Consider the following 20,920-nt stretch of genomic DNA (forward strand, 5'->3'; position numbering starts at 1 on the left):
CCATTAACATATGAGTGTGGCCCATAGGTTTGTAAGTCTATTCGCAATAGTTTTTAGACAATGGGACTCCATCTTTTGAGTTGGAAAACAGTTCTCTCTGTTCTGTTGATAAAGCCCCCCAGGTGATTTCCTGTTCAGGTAACTCCTGGACACATGCTTTTGTTGTTCAATCTGGGCTCATAACATCTGTTCCTCCTCTGATGGCATCATTCTCATCATCATCAGGTCTGGATCGGATTGTGTTTTTACTAGGAAGAGACAACTGAGACGAGTATCTGGAATTCATCCTTTAGACATATCATCAATAAATTAAATTCTTTAGCCACTGAGCTAGGTACTTTATTTCTACTGGATTTTCTACACTTCCCTACTGTGGTACAGGCATATCATTTAGTCCCTCTTCTATGACTTGTAATTGGGACCTAGGATGGCATGCTCGCAACTGATTAATATGGACCCACTTATCTATAAAACTATAATTTTTGGGGATCCTTATTTTATAGGCCACTGGAGATATTTTGTCAGTAATGACAAAAGGACCCCTCCATGATGGAAGAAACGTCTTCTCCTTAACCTGATCTCTTCCAAAATTATAAAGATAAACTTTATCATTTACTTCGTATTCCTTTTTGGACGTTTTAAGATCATAAGTTTTAGCGGCATTTGCGGACTTCTCTATGTTCCTTTGAGCAAATGCAAAGGCATATTGCAGGTGCTTCCTTAAGTTCTCTACATTCTGATGCGTAGTGGCAGCATTTATTAAATTCTGGTCTGAGGTGTGATACAGTAAATGCTGAGGTAGAACCATTCTTCTACCAGTCATTAATTCAAAAGGCGACATCTTAGTAGCACTACTTGGGGTTGCTCTTAATGCCATTAGGACCAGAAGCAATTTTACATCCAAGTCCTTACCTGTTTCACTCACAAACTTTTTGAGGATTTTCACAATGGACTGGTTGTAACACTACACCACCACTAGAGCAAGCTCTATATGCAATGTGGAGCTTTCTTTTAACCCCCAGTATTTTCCACATCTTGGTCATCACTTCACTAATGAAGTGGGTTCCCCGATCGGATTCGATTCTCTGGGGTAAACCAAATCTGGAAAACAGGTGGTTGATGAGCAATGCTGCACATGTTTCAGCACTATTGTTAGGTGCACTGATGCACTCTACCCATTTAGTAAACAGTCATGTCACTGTTAACATGTATTTGTTACCTCTTGATGACCTAATTACTGGACCAATAAAATCAATTTGTATATCTGACCATGGCATTACCATCCCCCTTTTCTGCAGAGGGGCTCTATGCGTTGATGCAGTGGGTTGGAACTGTGGACAGATTAAACAACCTTGACAGTAGGTTTGAACATCCTTCAACTTATGTGGCCAAAAGGCATAATCACGCATTATCTCATACGTGAGTTTAGCGCCACGATGGCCAGATGTGGGAGCATCATGGGCATGTTGTAGCATGAGACCTCGGAACTGGGTAGGTGCCACCCATTGTTGGATACCTGCTTAGGAGGTTCTAATTAACAAACCATCCTGTAACTTGAACTGTGATTTGGATTTCATTAAGATTCTAAGATCTTCCTTACCAATACAATCGTCTTTTGAGATGGGGTTGTTTTCAGGGTCTTCTATATGTTTATAGAATATACCTATAATGGGGTAATCTCTTTGACTAGTGATCAGATCATCACTAGGAGAATCCTGACTCCATTGTACCAGGTTAGGCTAATCGTGTTGTTTAGCCTGATTTCTGGTAATGACCTCTATCTGAATTGCACCCATTAAGTGGTCAATATTAAGCAGCTCTCTAGTTATGGCTCCTTGTTTTGCTAATGAATCTGAAATATCATTACCTTCCTTATCAGGACCTTAAATTCTGGAATGACCCTTTTTCCAGTGTATGGTTAAACCATTGGACACCACTAGCTTATCAGTTTCACAGAACAACTTGCCATGTTTGACAGGTTTGTTGTTAGTTTCCTGCATGGCATTTATTTTCCAAGCTGGCAGGTATTCAACAAAACTGTCATGCACATAATTTGAGTCAGTAATGATCACAAATTCATGAATACCTTGTTCAATAGCCATTTCAGTGGTTTTTAGAGCAGAAGTGAGTTCTGCAACTTGACTGGATCTCGGTCCAATGTTGAAACCCACAGAAATATTTGGGAATCCATTTGCCCAAATTATACCAATGCCGACAACTAATCTGCGCTCATTATCGATAGTGGCATGGTAAGAACAACATCAACATATACCCACGGTAATGTTTGACACTGGTCCCCATTATATATTTTATATGGGGAAAGCAATTGTTCCTCTAGGAAATCATCTTCTAATAACTCTTCCCCATGATCCTTAGCAGTACAGTCATGGAACTCAGCAAGCCCCTGTGAGACTGGATTCCTTTTGTTTTGTTTATAGCAAATTTCTAAAGGCCAGCCTTTTAAGGAGAGAGTCCAAGCTCTTATGCGGCTATTGGACAGGTTCCCATCTCTTATTCTCTCACTTTGCAGATATAGCAAAGGCTGGTGGGCCGTTTCTACAATAATTTTCTCGCCCTTTATATAGCTGCGGATATTTTGTAGAGCCCATACAGTAGATAAGAGGGCTTTTTCGCAATCACTACAATTTATTTCTACTGGGGATAGAGTTTTGCTTGCATAATCAATAACTTTGCTTACATTATTATGCTGTGTAACCTGTTTCTAAGTAGAAAGGTTTACCGTCTTCAGGGTAAGCTAAGCAAGGTGCTTGAGTGAGTTTTCTCTTCAGCTCTCTTATGGCTGTCTCTTGGGTCTCACTCCAGTGCCATTTCACATCCTTCTTTAGAAGATGTTGCAGTGGTTTAGCTAATTCTGTATATTTATCAATATATTTGCTAGAATAATTTGTCATACCCAGGATTGATCTTAATTCCTTTAAGTTAGTTGGGTTTTTAGAATTTGTTATAGCTTCCACATTTTTCTTCTGAGGATTTAGCCCTTCAGAAGTAACTTCATGCCCCAAGAAGTTCACACAGTTACGGCACCATTGGACTTTTTGTAGGGATAGCTTGACACCTGCCCTTTTAAGTTGGCTGAGGACATGTTTAAGTTCCATGATGTGTCTTTAAAAGTCTGTGCTTTTGATTAGCACATCAACATAAGATAAGGTCCCCCTTTCCAGTGCATCAGACATAGCCTTATGCATGAATACAGCAAATTCATGCCCAAAATGTATGTATCCAAACAGAAGTCTTTGGAATGCATACTGGACCTTTTGGAAGGAGAATGCAAGCTTATACTGGTCTTCCTCATGTACCTTTATGGTCCAGTATCCCTGCATGCATTCAATGGCAGTGAATATTTTAGATCCCTGCATCTACGCTAGGCACTGGTCAATGTATGGTATAGGCCAGCCAGACATATATACTCGTCTTAAGTCAGCACACAAATGCCATTGTCCATTGGGTTAAAGAATACCTAGAATAGGATTATTATAAGAGCTATGCACCTGTCTGATGATACCCCTTTCTTCTAAGTTCCTTATGATTTCTGCAAGAGCATCATAGGAGGCTAAAGGGAGTCTGTATTGTTTAACAAATACAGGTGGTGCATTGGGATCAGTTTGTATTCTTGCAATGTGCAGGTCTGTAGTCCCACAGTCATAAGAATCCCTAGCAAAAATGTCCTGGCATTCCATCCGGAGTTCTCATAGCTGTTGGCATTCTCCATCATCGGAACAGCCATTAGATAAGGAGATTTGCTCTTCGATTATTAGCTGAAATCCTGGAAAGATTTCAGGTTGTCCTATCTCATAGGCTTCTTCCAACCTAACGGGGAGATCCCCTTGATTATAATTTACATTGCCCCTGTGATTCTGGGTATTGGGGTATTCTTGCTCTTTGATCGGCTGATCAAATACTAGGGAGGTCTCTTCAATTTTACAGATGCCTTCCTCTGAGCTGAAGGGATAAAGAGACTGAATTGTAAACAATCCCTCTGGCATAGATGCAAAGGATTGTTCTATTAACTGTTCTTCAGTTAAGTATCCTTCAGGTATTAGCCCAATTATATTATTCTGGAATCCAAAAAGTGTAATAACTGGATTCCAGCGCATATCCTATGATAGTTCCCTTGGATAAGGTGATATCCAGTGGGGTCATGTTATGCACAATAACATGTATTGGAATATTTCCAATATTTACCATGGGAGTATGGGTCATTGGTATACCCAGATTTTGCACTCTATGGGAGATGCATACTAGCGGTTCAAAAGATTTTAATTTATCAGTCCCAGCAGGGATTACAACATCGTTAGACACCTGCATATTCACAGCATATGGCAATTGCTGGTTTGATTTCAGGGCAGCATTTTCATCCTGAAATACTTCAGGGTCCCCTTTTAACCTGCTCCAGAGGCAAGAGTTAATCAAATCTATTTGTATGGCATATCTATGTAAGAGATCATTGCTGATGTATATTTGATTATGGGGAGTATTTAAAACTAAAAAGAGGTGCTTTTCTGATTTATTACCTATAGAGATAGATAATAATCATTTATCTGTGATATTATAGCTTTCAGACCTGTCATCCAGGCCATGGACACAGTGGTCTTGGTGAGAAAGTTATTTAATCAACTAAGGTTCAACAATCTGCGCTAATAAGCCTTTGTTAATATAGATTTGGAATACTTGGTTTTCCCAAGGTCATGCACTTGCATAAGGATTAATAGATCCTCGTTAACTTTTTCAATTTTTGCACGGAATTGCGAATGTTCTCCCCCTTTAGGGGACCTAGTGTCCCTTTTGTGGAGAGATATTGTTAATACATCGCTGTTGAAGGAAATATTTGCTATCTTTCCGGGCAAAATTTTAAAAGTATTACCAGCAGAGCCACTTAAAGGAGTCTGATCATCTATTTGTAGGATAGTGATTTCAGGTATAGAGTAATTCCTGAAATTAATCTCCACAAAATCTGGCTTCTCTTCCACCACGTGACAGCTACGTCTGGTGTGAGACGTGCTGGACTGCTCATAATTAATAGGTTTTTTTACTTGTGACCAAATTACATTATTTCTGCAATCAATTATGGTGCTTAATTGTTTCAGGATATCAATACCAATGATTAATCAGTTGGCAGATCCCCTATAATGACAGGGTGTCTTATGACCCTGTTCCCCAGCTTTAGCTTTAACCATGCCGTACCCCAAACTTTGAGGGAATCACCCCAACACCTATTAGTGAACCATCAAATTCCCTTAGCTTAGGTTTGTGGGGCATTAGCTCATCTAGCTGTGTGTAGTACCTGCGGGATAGAATAGTTCCCTGATATCCAGTATCAATTAATCCCATGATAGGGTGGTAACAGAACCTTGGATCTCAGTTGATACATAATATCTCCTTGCAGTTTCTACCATTTCACACATAAAGTTATCATGTTAAAACATTTCTGGTCTTCGCCACGGTTTACTTTGATTCATTACATCACCTGACGTGGCACAATCCATATCTACCACCTCCTCTGTAATAGGGACAACGGGTTTCCTGCATACTGCACTGCAGTTAGGGGATACTCCCTCCTGTAGGGATTGTTCTGCGCGTCCATCTGTGGGAATAATGCTTAGGGACAACTGAAAAATAGAAAAGTCATTAATACTTCCAGACTGGGGACATCTGTCATGACATTTATGCCTTTCATTGCTGGGCTGTAGGGAGAGAATTTAATTAGTATCATTTTAACATTCATTATCTCATTTGGTATTTTGCTCCCCTCAGATAATATCTGAGTATTTCTGACTGTGCCTTTGGCCGACTGTTGACCACTGGCTGTACCCCTAAAAAGTATTATTCAGTTGCTGAGCCATAAACGCTTGACTCATATTAGCAAATTGTTCGCTCAGCCGATTTAACTGGGTACTAAGCTGATCGACTTGATTGTACAAATTCAGCCCTCTGAGTCAAAGGACTTTAGTGTTAGGACCAGTCTATATTGGGGCACCTTGTAAGTGGTGACTGGCTAAGCAAAATATTGCCATATTGTGTGACTAAGATCCCAATTTTATTTAAAAAGAATAGTTGTCCCTTGATGTTGTTTGCAGACAATTTTTTGCAGCAGTTCAAAATATATGTTGTGCTTTTGAAAATTGATGTGCTTTTGTACATTTCTAAAAACATATGATCCATATACAAACATAATGCAATACTGGTCATTTTTACATGTCCTTCCCAAACAAATGTTGTATCTTGTTTATGTTGGGGAGTGTCTGAATTGGCCCCTAAGCTAGCAGGCATCCCGTTAACATATGAGTGTGGCCCATAGGTTTGTAAGTCTATTCACAATAGTTTTTAGACAATGGGACTCCATCTTTTGAGTTGGAACAACAGTTCTCTCTGTTCTGTTGATAAAGCCCCCCCCCCCCCCCCCACCAGGTGTTTTCCTGTTCAGGTAACTCCTGGACACATGCTTTTGTTATCTGATTTTTGGTCTCTTTTTGGTCTCTTTTTGAGGGGTTCCTCCAGGCAAAAGTCTTGTTACCTTCTTTTGGACAAAAGCTCCAAGATAATTTACATTGTTATCTTATGAGTCATGGAGGTGTGGTGAATGTTAGCCAAATGCTATTTTTTGGAAAAAACTTGAGTTTGTTAAAATCCTAGGTCCAAGACAATTTTAAATATGTTCTTCCTGTAAAAATGAAATACCATATTTTTCCTGTATCAAATTAATTCTTTTTTTTTATAATTTGATAAAATATATCTTCTGATATAGACAACTCCCCATAGATGATGCTACAGTTCGAACCCTGCCTGTCTGACTACTCTGCCTGTTATACCCCTTAATTGCTGGATTGATATACTGCTGCTGAACTCTGCCTGTCTGACTACTCTGCCTGTTTAACCCCTAAATTGCTGGACTGATATATTGCTGCTGAACCCTGCCTGTCTGACTACTCTGCCTGTTTAACCACTAATTTGCTGGATTGATATACTGCTGCTGAACCCTGCCTGTCTGACTACTCTGCTTATTAATCCCTGTTGTTCTGGATTGCCTCTTTGTTGCTGAACCCTGCCTGCCTGACCAGTCTAGTGGTTTGTCCTTTGACTGCTTTACTGTTGCCAAATCCTGCCTGTCTGACCATTCTAGAGGTTTGCCTTGGACTGCTCTGCCGTTGCCGCTGGGGACTGTCCTACCTGTGGTGAGTGTCACTCTCCTCATCTTACTAACTGTCTCTACTCTGGGATATTCCCTATCATTCCGGCTCAATGCCGGGATAACAAGACTACTGGCCAAGTTTGGTCTGATAGAGGAGTATCCCATGAGCATTACATTATACTTGGTCCATGGAGCCAGATGAAGTGGCACAAGCTGTTTATTTTCAGGGACAGATGTTGGGAACCCATACCACACAGTTGCAGACTATGGATTCCAAGCTAGAGGCTATTACCGCTCATCTCTCCTTACTAGTTACAGTGAGGAATACCACCAGGGGCGGAACTATCAGTGGTGCAGAGATCGCAGTTGCGACCGGGCCCAGCAGGTCCAACCCTGGAGGGGGGCCCTCAGCACAACAAAACTTTTTTTCAAACTTTTTACTTTTTTTTTTACAACAAACATTTTTGTTTCAGTATTTTTTTCAGTGGCTGCGTGCCTGCATAATTTGAACAGTTTTAAATCAGAGCGTTGCCGCAGGTTACCATGGCAACGCTCTGAAACATTTGCTGGCTGCTGACTGAGCGGGAAAGAAGGAGGCTGCGACTCTGCGAGGCAGGAGAATGAGCTGACTGAATCTGACTATTGGAACAGCGTGGAAGGTACAGCACATAACACACGTTTCCTGCTGTGACTGAGCTCATGACACAACACAATCTATGGAATAAAGGTGGAAATCACCAGAGGGAGTCAGACTATAAACTAGTATACAGCAGGTGTTAAAAAAAACTGCACGGCATTACTTAAAAAATACTGTCAAAATCGTGCACAATGCTGTAAACACACGGGTTTGTACTTTTATTTCACTCAGTATAAAGTATAATTATTTTGAAACTTACAATCCTATTAAATTAATTACTATTAGAAATCTCAAAATATTTGAACAAGTGTTAGAAATACAGTGTCTTGCATAGAAGTATATGAGTATGGATCTCAAATTGTGTATTGCTTTCATGAATTAGTGACAATCGGGATATACTAAAAAAGCAATGGCAAAAGTTTCATAGCAACAAAACCAGGAGACGTATAACAGAGATATTTGAGAAGGATATAAGTTTAACCCAAGTACAGTAGCAGTGGAGATGTCAGAATGCAGCCAGTAACCCAGAGTACAGGTCAGCTGCATGTTCTGTTGTGGCCCGTGCTGAAAGTAATTTTTCTCCTTAGCTTAGCTGTGGTAGCTGTAGATTCTCCTCTCAAACGCCCCTGTCAAACGGAGCCATTAAGACAGCAGTGGGGGTTGGGCTGATCATGCCTGATAGCATAGAGAAGACAACGAAGAAAGGTTTGTAACCCTTTATTTGCAACTTGCAGTGTTTTTAGGCTGCTGGTTTTATGGCTGTCTCTCTTAAAACACAACTTGATATTACCATGATGAGGCTGAGGGACAATTGCTGGGTGTATGTGATCCCACCAACAGTTTTCATCCTAGCACTGCTGGAATATTTAATACTTGCAGCTTCTCAGATACAACTACATGGTCTGCACCTACTTAAGTGAAGTCCCTTCCCTCCCCCCTCTCTCTGCCCCTGACAGTTTATTTGAGATAAACACTGCACAGTTCAGTCCACATAAATCAATAAACAAAGTTAAGAGGAGTAAGATGCTAGTGCACTAAGTATGCTTTGTTTATTTGCTGTTAAGGGGAAACTTACTGAAAAAAAAAAAGCTTTTCAACATTAATTACTATTTGAGGGATGTCTTGCTTATTTTCATTTCACTAAACATGTATATTTTTTTTTCAATTTTTTTTTATTTCAGGGAATAATACAGGTCCCTAGTTCTGCTGTTCTGAATTGATGTATTTATATTCTAGATGTACTTGTGCAGTTTACGTCCAATCTCTACTGTATCTGACATCTTTCTATGCCCACCTTTTTTTTCATGGGCTTCATTCCACTGCAGTGTTAGTTTAGTGAAGAGTGGTGTAAATTAAAATTGCTGGTGTGTGTTTCTAACTGTATGTGTGACAGTGTGTGTAACTGTGTATGTGGCACTATCTGTATGTGAGGCAGTCTGTGTATGTCTGACTAAATGTCTGTGTGACAGTGCCACATACACAGTTACACACACTGTCACACAGACATTTAGTCAGACATACACAGACTGCCTCACATACAGATAGTGCCACATACACAGTTACACACACTGTCACACTGACTAAATGTCTGTGTGACAGTGTGTGTAACTGTGTATGTGGCACTATCTGTATGTGAGGCAGTCTGTGTATGTCTGACTAAATGTCTGTGTGACAGTGCCACATACACAGTTACACACACTATCTGTATGTGAGGCAGTCTGTGTATGTCTGACTAAATGTCTGTGTGACAGTGTGTGTAACTGTGTATGTGGCACTATCTGTATGTGAGGCAGTCTGTGTATGTCTGACTAAATGTCTGTGTGACAGTGTGTGTAACTGTGTATGTGGCACTATCTGTATGTGAGGCAGTCTGTGTATGTCTGACTAAATGTCTGTGTGACAGTGTGTGTAACTGTGTATGTGGCACTATCTGTATGTGAGGCAGTCTGTGTATGTCTGACTAAATGTCTGTGTGACAGTGTGTGTAACTGTGTATGTGGCACTATCTGTATGTGAGGCAGTCTGTGTATGTCTGACTAAATGTCCGTGTGACAGTGTGTGTAACTGTGTATGTGGCACTATCTGTATGTGAGGCAGTCTGTATGTCTGACTAAATGTCTGTGTGACAGTGTGTGTAACTGTGTATGTGGCACTATCTGTATGTGAGGCAGTCTGTGTATGTCTGACTAAATGTCTGTGTGACAGTGTGTGTAACTGTGTATGTGGCACTATCTGTATGTGAGGCAGTCTGTATGTCTGACTAAATGTCTGTGTGACAGTGTGTGTAACTGTGTATGTGGCACTATCTGTATGTGAGGCAGTCTGTGTATGTCTGACTAAATGTCTGTGTGACAGTGTGTGTAACTGTGTATGTGGCACTATCTGTATGTGAGGCAGTCTGTGTATGTCTGACTAAATGTCCGTGTGACAGTGTGTGTAACTGTGTATGTGGCACTATCTGTATGTGAGGCAGTCTGTATGTCTGACTAAATGTCTGTGTTTCAGTGTGTGTAACTGTGTATGTGGCACTATCTGTATGTGAGGCAGTCTGTGTATGTCTGACTAAATGTCTGTGTGACAGTGTGTGTAACTGTGTATGTGGCACTATCTGTATGTGAGGCAGTCTGTGTATGACTAAATGTCTGTGTGACAGTGTGTGTAACTGTGTATGTGGCACTATCTGTATGTGAGGCAGTCTGTATGTCTGACTAAATGTCTGTATAACTGTATGTGGCACTATCTGTATGTCTGACTAAATGTCTGTGTAGCTGTGTATGTGGCACTATCTGTATGTGAGACAGTCTGTGTATGTCTGACTAAATGTCTGTGTGACAGTGTGTGTAACTGTGTATGTGGCACTATCTGTATGTGAGGCAGTCTGTGTAAGTCTAAATGTCTGTGTAACATGTGATTGTGTGTATGTACGAGTTACTGTCAGCATGTCTGTGTAGTGTGTGAGAGACTATCAGCAGACATCAGTGTGACCAAATTGAGAGATTGTGTATTACTGCGTGTGTACATCTGACAGCTTGATTAGCTACATGTGCATAACAGGGGTTAGTCTTTCTGTTTTACCCATTGGTGTTTGTGTGTGTATGTATGTGACTGCGTGTGTATTTATGCATGTGTGTGTATTTATGCATGTGTGTGTATGTATGTATGTGACTGTGTGTGTATTTATGTGTGTGTGTATGTATGTGTGTGTGTATATGTTTTGTGGAACCAGCAAATTACAGACCTTGTTACTACAGCATGGGGGGGGTCAGGGGTAAACAGTGTCACTATACAGTATCACTATATACAGTACGGGGGGGCTGGACCATGTCACAGACTTCTCTGGTCACTTTATAAAGTATTGGGGCGGGTAGGGTCAGGCCAGCCACCTCACCGGCAGATTACAGACTGTGTCACTAACTCACTATATACAGTACTGGTGGGTTAAACAGTGTCAATATGTACAGTAATAGGGGGTCAGACCATCTCACAGACTGTGGGCACAGGGTACCTCATTTTGCAGACATGTAATCTGATTCACATTTTTTTTTTCTGGGTTAAATATTTAAAAAAAAATATGTATCAAATTCACATTTTTTTTGGGTGGGGTAGGGGGGTGGGGGGGCCCTTCTTAGATTCTTGCACCTGGGCCCTGTGGTTTCTAGTTACGCCTCTGAATACCACTCCTGTTGTTTTACCACCAGTCCCTACTCCTAGTCCTGCAACTTCTTCCTCTGCTTCTGGAAATATACCCCGGATACCTTTACCTGACAAGTATGAGGGTACTACTAATTGCAGGGGTTTTCTTAACCAATGCAGGTTGCACTTCCGCAATGATCCTCACACCTTTCAGTCTCACCACTCAAGGGTCACCTTTATCATTTCCTTACTGAAAGACAAGGCCCTAGCATGGGTCTCTCCCCTTTTGGAACAGAACGCTCAACTCCTGCTGGATGCTGATGATTTCATTTCTGCATTGTCTTCTGTCTTTGGGACTTCTGGCTGTACCTCTGCTGCAGAATTTTCTCTTCTAGACCTCCACCAGGGCAATAGAACTGTGGCACAATTCGTCATTGAGTTTCGCACCTTGGCACTTGAAACCACTTGGGATGGCAGCACTCTCAAGGCAGCCTTTAGGAGGGGTCAGCATGAATGCATCAAAGATGAACTAACTTATCGTGATATTCCTTCTTCTTTGGACAACTTTATAACGCTTTGTATCAGTCTGGACTCTCGTTATAGGAGAGACTAGCCGAAAGAGACAGAACTAGGAGGGTCCTTCCCTCCCGTCCTCCTATTCGTCTGGTTTCGGCAGTAACCTCTACCCCCCTCAGCAGCTCCAGTTACCTCAGTGGAGGAACCCATGGATCTCTCCTCCTTCAAACCTTCAGAGTCTGAAAGACAGAGATGAAGGAGATTGAGACTATGCTTTTATTGTGGGTCCAATACCCACCAACTAAAGGACTGTGACATTCAACTAGGAAAAGCCAATGCTTAGGGGATAACACAGGGGTACCTCTAAGCATGATCTCTACTAAATCCACTTAATCCTCTCAGATTCTGGTACCTGTTACCCTTACCTTCCTTCAGAATACTGTCCACACTCAAGCCTTCATTGATTCAGGAGCAGCTGGAAACTTCCTGGATCACCGTTCCATGATTCAAGCTGGTTTGCCTCTTTTGCAGAAAAGACATTGTCTCAAAAAAACTACTCTGGATGGCACCCCCCTCAGTTCAGGGTTGATCCATTTTGAGTCAGCACTACTTACCCTGACCGTGGGAGTCCTTCATACCGAACAGCTGCAGTTCAAGGTCATTCATTCTCTAGCACAACTTGTCATCCTTGGTCTTCCTTGGCTTCAGTTACACAATCCACAGTTCGACTGGGCTGAGGGACAACTGGCCTCCTGGGGTACCTCCTGTTTCAACTCCTGCCTTGCTAAAGTCACTCCTTTGCTCCACATTCCCATAGCCAGTATACAGACTCCTCCAAACCTTCTTTCAGTATATGCAGACTTTGCAGATGTATTTGATAAAAAAGCAGCCAACGTGCTGCCACCCCATCGTCCTTATGACTGCAAGATCGACCTCTTTCCCGGAGCCCCACTTCCTAAAGGGAGGACTTATCCACTCTCCAAAGCTGAAACCAAATCCATGGAGGAGTACATCCAAGAAAACCTAGCTAAAGGTTTAATTCACCCTTCATCCTCTCCTGCTGGGGCAGGTTTCTTTTTCATCAGTAAGATGGATGTTAGGCTCAGACCCTGCATCGACTACAGGGCCTTGAACAACATAACTATCAAGAATCGCTATCCCTTTCCATTGATCACCGAACTGTATGACTTACTCCAGGATGCTCGCTTTTTCACCAAGTTGGACTTACGTGGGGCATACAACCTGATCCGTATCTTTCCACGCCACGAATGGAAGACATCTTTCAACACAAGATCTGGGTACCACAAATACCTTGTAATGCCCTTTGGGCTGTGTAACACCCCTGCAGTCTTCCAGGAATTTGTCAATGATGTCTTCCGTGACCTCCTCAACCGGACTGTCATCATCTAGCTGGATGACATCCTTGTTTTCTCTTCCACTTTAGATGAGCATCACAAACACGTGAGACAAGTTCTTCTACATCTCAGAGACAATTCTTTGGTAGCCAAGCTAGTAAAATTTGAGTTTGATCAAGTTCAGATCCAATTCCTTGGTTATGTCATCTCGAAAGAATGTTTTGCCATGGATCCTACTAAACTCACCGCAGTTCTAGAATGGTCTCAACCTACTTCTTTAAAGGAATTACAGAGGTTCTTGGGGTTCTCCAATTATTACCGGAAGTTTACAAAGAACTTTTCTCAAACAGTCGCTCCTCTCACTGAACTGACCAAACGGAATAAAGACTGTAAACATTGGCTTCCTGAAGCCATAGATGCCTTCTCTTGTCTGAAAAAGGCTTTCTGTTCTGCTCCTGTGCTCCGCCATCCTGATCCTGACCTGCAGTTCACTTTAGAGGTTGATGCCTCTGAGATAGGGGCTGGAGCAGTTCCAACACAAAGAGATCCTTTGACCTCCAAGTCACACCCTGTAGCCTTTTTCTCTAAACGTTTTACTCCTGCTGAGAGGAATTATGATGTGGGTAGTCGTGAACTCTTAGCCATTAAGATGGCTTTGACTGAATGGCGTCATTGGTTAGAGGGCACCACCAATCTCATTCAGATTCTCACTGACCAGAAGAATTAGAATTACCTAGAGACTGCTCATCAACCTAATCCTTGACAGGCCAGGTGGGCCTTGTTCTTTTCCCGTTTTAACTTTGTGGTCTCTTATCTTCCTGGGACCAAGAACAAGAAGGCGGATGCCCTTTCCCGTCAGTTCCCTCACTCAAGTGACTCCTCTGAAGCTCCTATTGAACACATCATACCTCTCTCCTGTGTGGTTGCTCAACTAAATACCACCCTTCTGCAAAGACTGCAATGTGCCCAGTCTAGTAAACTTCCTGGAGCCCCCGTGGCCTCCGATATCCTCTTTATACCTCTGAACCTACGCACCCCTGTGCTACCCTAGGCTCATGATAGAAAACTCTCAGGACATCCTGGTTTGACTAGGACTTTTAAGCATCTTTCCCAACACAAATGGTGGCATACTATGAAGTCTGACGCTCAGGATTATGTGAAAGCCTGCACAACTTGTGCTGCCAACCAAATTCCCCAATCCTTGCCTCCTGGCTTGCTCCAACCATTGTTCATTCCCAAACAACCATGGACACACATAACTATGGACTTCATTTTGGACCGTCCTCCTTCTGACCACCATACAGTTATCTGTGTTGTGGTGGATCGCTTTTCCAGACTGGCTCATTTTGTACCCCTAACCAAACTGCCTTCTGCACAAGAATTATGGTCTCTTTTTCTCTTGCATGTGGTACGACTCCATGGCATTCCTGTGAATATTGTTTCCAACAGAGGTCCACAGTTCATCTCTACCTTTTGGAGAGCCTTTTGCAAGTTGATTGGAACCACTGTTTCCTTATCTTCTGGCTACCATTCTTAGACCAATGGACTAACTGAGAGAGTAAACCAGGATCTTGAAGCCTATCTTAGAGCCTTTGTCAACACTTGCCATACCAACTGGTTTGAGTTATTACCCCTAGCTGAGCTGGCAAGAAACACTCATTGGCACTCTTCTCTTAAATGTTCTCCATTTCAAGCCGCAGCAGGTTATCAACCTCAAGTCATCCATCTTTATGCTCAGTCCACTGGGATTCCTGCTGCAGACCGACACGTCACTGGACTCACCACTTATTGGCAAAGTATTCGCTCTCAGCTACGTTCAGCTGTCTCTAGATATAAAAAGTTTGCTGATTGTCATAGAGCTTCTGTACGTGCCATCCCAGTGGGTGAATGTGTTTGGGTCTCTACTCAACATATTCATTTACATCAACCCTGTCACAAATTGGGGCCTAGGTTTATCGGCCCTTGAAAGGTCCTAAAAAGACAGTCTCCTGTTACCTACAAAGTGACCTTACCCAAAACCCTGTGCATACACCCAGTCTTCCACATATCACTACTCAAGCCTTACATCAAGAATAGATATACCCAGCTCCGAGCTCCTCCTCCTCTGCTCCTAGTCCATGGGGATGCTGAATATGAGGTAGCTAAGATCCTGGACTCCAGATACAGGGGCAGACAACTGCAGTATCTGATACACTGGATGGGTTACTCTGTGGCGGTTCGTTCCTGGGTTCCTGCCCGTGATGTGCATGCTCCATCTTTGATCTCCAGGTTCCATGCAGCTCATCCTTTGAGACCGGCTCTGGTTCCCGGAGGGAACCCTTGAGGAGGGGGCTATGTCACGCTGCATCGCTCTAGCCATTTCTAGGGGCACAGCATCTCCTTCCCTGCTCGTTGCCAGGGGCTGTGTCGTGTCAGATGCATGCGGCACTGATGTAATCACCACACGCTCCTCTTAGTTGCTGGTCTGGATTGCTATGGCGCAAATCCTGTGTCTATGTAAGTCTCCCAGTAACGATCTATCACCGCCCAAGTATAGGTGTTTCTTTGTGTGCTCCTGGGTGTGGTTATTTATTAGTTTAAAATATCTTTACTTTCTACTAAATATAATTCTAATTTAGTCATCTCTATGGTAATACCACTAAACCAATACAAATAAGTTGTGAAATAAACTCTATGAGAGGGTCTCCATTATTTCCAAACAGTTTATTTAGGAATCAATATATGTTAATAATAAGAGAAATATTTACAGGTATATATACAAATCTATTTTACAGCAACAGTCCAATTTAAGACAAGGCAACTCTACTACAATAACCCCAATTTGTCCAATACTACTAAAATAATCATAGGAATATACTTAGCCACATTTTCCAAGGTGTCCACCATCAGCCATCTTTCCAGGATAAGTAAGATAAGAAAAAGGGAGAGAGAGAGAGAGAGAGTGCTCCAGCCTTCTATACCACAATTCAATAGGGAGTGGCCTATCAAATGCCAGTCAAAGGCCACTGGGAGTGTCTTTAGTTCAGAGAGAAAAGTGTAACTGGGGAGAAGGGATTTTAATAACAGCTAGATCAGCAAGCTATGTCACCACATTCCCTCACTTTTTCTTCTCCTATGTTGCCCTGTTTTCTAGTTATACCCACTAGTACAGAAGAACACAGTGGGAGCGAAAACCTTACAGGAAAAATTCTCCCACCATCCCTTAAGAATATCATTCCCTCGGCGATATGAGCTCTTTAGTACTTTCCTAGGACTGTCAATTCCTAGTCTAACTTTATACAATTCATTAAAAAAATGCATTTAAAATTATGCATAGAAACACAAAATCCTATGCTAAACCCTATTAGCAACATTTATACAATGGTCTTAAAAATTGAGAAAAATTAAAAGTTCATGTGTGAGTGCGTGAGTGTGGGTACACTAGATGGGTATGCGTGTAGTAAAATCTTTATTAATAAAGTGTGACTTGTGCCTGTAAAACAAACGTTATAATGGTTCACTGAAGTTCTTTTGTCATCTTTTGGCATCTAGTCCTTGCTTTTGCTTTACCAATCGTCTCTCTTTGAACCACTTTGTTTTTTTCCAAGACCCTCAAAGGAATTAAAAGAGATTAAAACCAGGCATATATTTACTTCACACTACAACACTCCATCTGCAGTAGAAACCACATTCACAGTTATTAACTTCAAGTTGGGATTTGCCTCTATCATTGCATCATCCCACTCGCCCCCTTACTTAAACTTATGTTGCTTGACTTATATGATTTACCCCTTTATGCTATATATATTATTTTGGCCTAATGCCCCATTTTTCATCTCCATTGTGATACGTTATACTTATTTAATTTGTCCAACGCCACCATCATAGCTTCATGGTAAGATCAGTCCTGATGACATCTGAAAAACAACGATCTATAATATGTGTTATTGGGGAAAAACTGGAAGGAAAAGTGAGAAGCCATCTATCTTCATTGGTTTTCTTCCTGCAAGATAAGACTTCAGACAGTTTACATGGAAATGTTATTGCATGGGGCCTCCCAAAACTAATCACAATGGAGGTATCTGTTATTGTTTTTTAGAAAGAGAATGCAGCAATTAACTATACATTCTAAATATTGGCATTTAAAACTTAATAATGAAAAACACTTAAAATTATTAATTGAACTTAAAACGATACAAATGCACTGCAAACAAATATGCATTATTTAATTTGAGCCCTCCAGCTCTGTCAGCTGTTTCTTTAGAAACCCAATTTCATCTCTCATTCTCCTGTTTTTTTGTTTGAGTTCCCAATAACTTAAATTGGCCTTATTGCTTATCTCATTTGGCCTCAGCCTCCAATTTTTACACTTGTTTTCTCCTCTGTTAATGTCGCCATTTAAATTCCTGTTTCTCCAGTTTCCTGTATTTGATGCTCTACTATTCTGATATCCACAAACATTCCTTCTATTACACCTCTCTGATTCCTGCCTGTGAATAGTCAGATTGTTCTCCACTGACTGCTTCACTGCAGAAATTGCCTTAATGGTGTATGGGTAATAATTCCACCACTTCTCAGCTCTAGTGAGCACCATATCTAAGTTTGTGGAGTTTGGATCATACAGCTTTACAAACTCCTGACATTTTCTGGGGAGAGCTTCAAGTACCCTCTGTATGTGAGCTGGTGACCCCCAGACCATTTGGGCCTGTGGCTGGTGCAGCACACACCAGAATAAAACTCTTTTTGCTACTTCAAATGGCCCATCTAGTGGTCTCATGGTAATTTCACTAATCTCTTTTTCTAGACTAGTAAAATTGAAAAAGGTTTTAACTATTTTCCCAGCCTGATCACATATGCTTGAGTTGAATCCTAATAACCTGTTGGCATAGGGGACCATGGCATCTTGAAGCAATTCCGTCCATTCCTGCATGCTCATACCTAATTTTATGGCGTTTTCAGTTCCCATGTGAAACCAATGTGAAAAGTTATTAAAGCTGTTTGTGGGGATTGTGTCCCACCATTTCTTAAAAATGTCTTTATCTGCTACAGTCATCGGCCTAGTCTGATTTGAAAAACCTGTAGGAACTTTCAGGTTGTTAAAATTCTCAGATATTATGACAGGGGCAATTGGAACAGAACTTGTTTTTTTAGTGGGCCCACTTCCATTTTATCTTGTTTTATTACTTGTTTTGGCTCTTTCCTTTGTGGCAGGCGGTAATATAGTTAAATTTAGTTTTCCTTACCACTGCTCAATATTCTTTATTTTAAATCTGGGGAACAGACTTAGAATAGTGTGTCTCTAGCAGCATAGTTTGCCAGACTATTTTACCTGCCCCAAATGCAAGGAATTATCATATCTATAGGGCAATGAAACACCAGACTAAACAGAAATTAAGCAACTTAGACTTTCTGTAAAGGAGATAACTTTGTATATAAGGAGCAGAAATGAAGCATTTAAAAAAAAACAAAAAAAACATTTGTAGTCCTAAAATATAGACCAAATTGAAAATGCAGGATAAATTAAACACTCTTCAGATGTTTTTAGTTTAAACAGTGAAAAATGTTAAAAAAAATGTACTTTAAATCCAAGTAGTGTGTCACACACTCACAGTATACCTTGCCATCTACCTCTTCCACCTTTCCCCAACAGGAAGGAATTTACATTAACATATGCATAAGACAAGCTCCAGCTCTGGGTGTAACACATTCACAGAAATGAATCCTATGTAAAAAAAAATAAAAAAATTGTGCAAGAAAATGACTATCTTTATAAAATGTACATTATATTCCATTTATAAAGGAGCAGAAGTCAATCACTTTAACCGGACTATGGCAACTATTACATAGTACTGTACAGCTTTTGTTTTGTAAAAACATTTAGATGGGACCAACACAGCACATGTCTCTAAAATGTATTAGATTTTTACAGAAAACAAATATTCTAAACTATTTTACTCTCAAATGAATTGTTTAAAATCCATGCGGTAACCAATAAAAACATTTGAAGAAAAAAAAACACACACAACATGTCTAGCAGGGACAACTGATAGAAAACTGGTTAAACAATAAAAAGTATCCAGTTTCCAAAAACAAGAAAAATACAAGAGTTAAAGGGACAGTCTAGTATAAACTTTTGTTATTCAGATAGGACTTTTAATGTTAATCAACTTCCCAATTTACTTATATCATCAAATTTGCTTTTTTATCTTGGTATTCTTAGTTTAAACTAAACATAGGTAGGCTCATATGCTAATTTCTAAGCCTTTGAGGGCTGCCTCTTATAACAGGCTTTTTAAATCTCTTTTCAACACAAAGAGACAGAAAGTAAATGTGGGCCATATAGATAACACTGTGTTCAGGCACAGGAGTTATTTAGGATTTAGCAAGCTACAGACAATCTATAAATCCCAGCAGTAAAAATAAACAAAGTTTACCAAACCTAGGCCTAGATTTGGAGTTTGGCGGTAGCCGTGAAAACCAGTGTTAGAGGCTCCTAACGCTGGTTTTAGGCTACCGCCGGTATTTGGAGTCATTAAAAAAAGGGTCTAACGCTCACTTTTCAGCCGCGACTTTTCCATACCGCAGATCCCCTTACGTCAATTGCGTATCCTATCTTTTCAATGGGATCTTTCTAACTCCGGTATTTAGAGTCGTGTCTGAAGTGAGCGTTAGAAATCTAACGACAAAACTCCAGCCGCAGAAAAAAGTCAGTAGTTAAGAGCTTTCTGGGCTAACGCCGGTTCATAAAGCTCTTAACTACTGTGCTCTAAAGTACACTAACACCCATAAACTACCTATGTACCCCTAAACCGAGGCCCCCCCACATCGCCGACACTTGAATACACTTTTTTAACCCCTAATCTGCCGACCGCCACCTACGTTATACTTATGTACCCCTAATCTGCTGCCCCTAACACCGCCGACCCCTATATTATATTTATTAACCCCTAACCTGCCCCCCACAACGTTGCAGCCAGCTACCTACAATAATTAACCCCTAATCTGCCGACCGCAAAGAGCCGCCACCTACATTATAGCTCTGTACCCCTAATCTGCTGCCCCTAACACCGCCGACCCCTATATTATATTTATTAACCCCTAATCTGCCCCCCTCAACGTCGCCTCCACCTGCCTACACTTATTAACCCCTAATCTGCGAGCGGACCGCACCGCTACTATAATAAAGTTATTAACCCCTAATCCGCCTCACTAACCCTATAATAAATAGTATTAACCCCTAATCTGCCCTCCCTAACATCGCCGACACCTAACTTCAATTATTAACCCCTAATCTGCCGACTGGATCTCACCACTATTCTAATAAATGTATTAACCCCTAAAGCTAAGTCTAACCCTAACACTAACACCCCCTAAATTAATTATAATTTTAATCTAACGAAATTAATTAACTCTTATTAAATAAATTATTCCTATTTAAAGCTAAATACTTACCTGTAAAATCAATCCTAATATAGCTACAATATAAATTATAATTATATTATAGCTATTTTAGGATTAATATTTATTTTACAGGTAACTTTGTATTTATTTTAACCAGGTACAATAGCTATTAAATAGTTAAGAACTATTTAATAGCTAAAATAGTTAAAATAATTAAAAATTTACCTGTAAAATAAATCCTAACCTAAGTTA

Source organism: Bombina bombina, chromosome 2 (assembly GCF_027579735.1).
Source record: "Bombina bombina isolate aBomBom1 chromosome 2, aBomBom1.pri, whole genome shotgun sequence".
Classification (NCBI taxonomy): domain Eukaryota; kingdom Metazoa; phylum Chordata; class Amphibia; order Anura; family Bombinatoridae; genus Bombina; species Bombina bombina.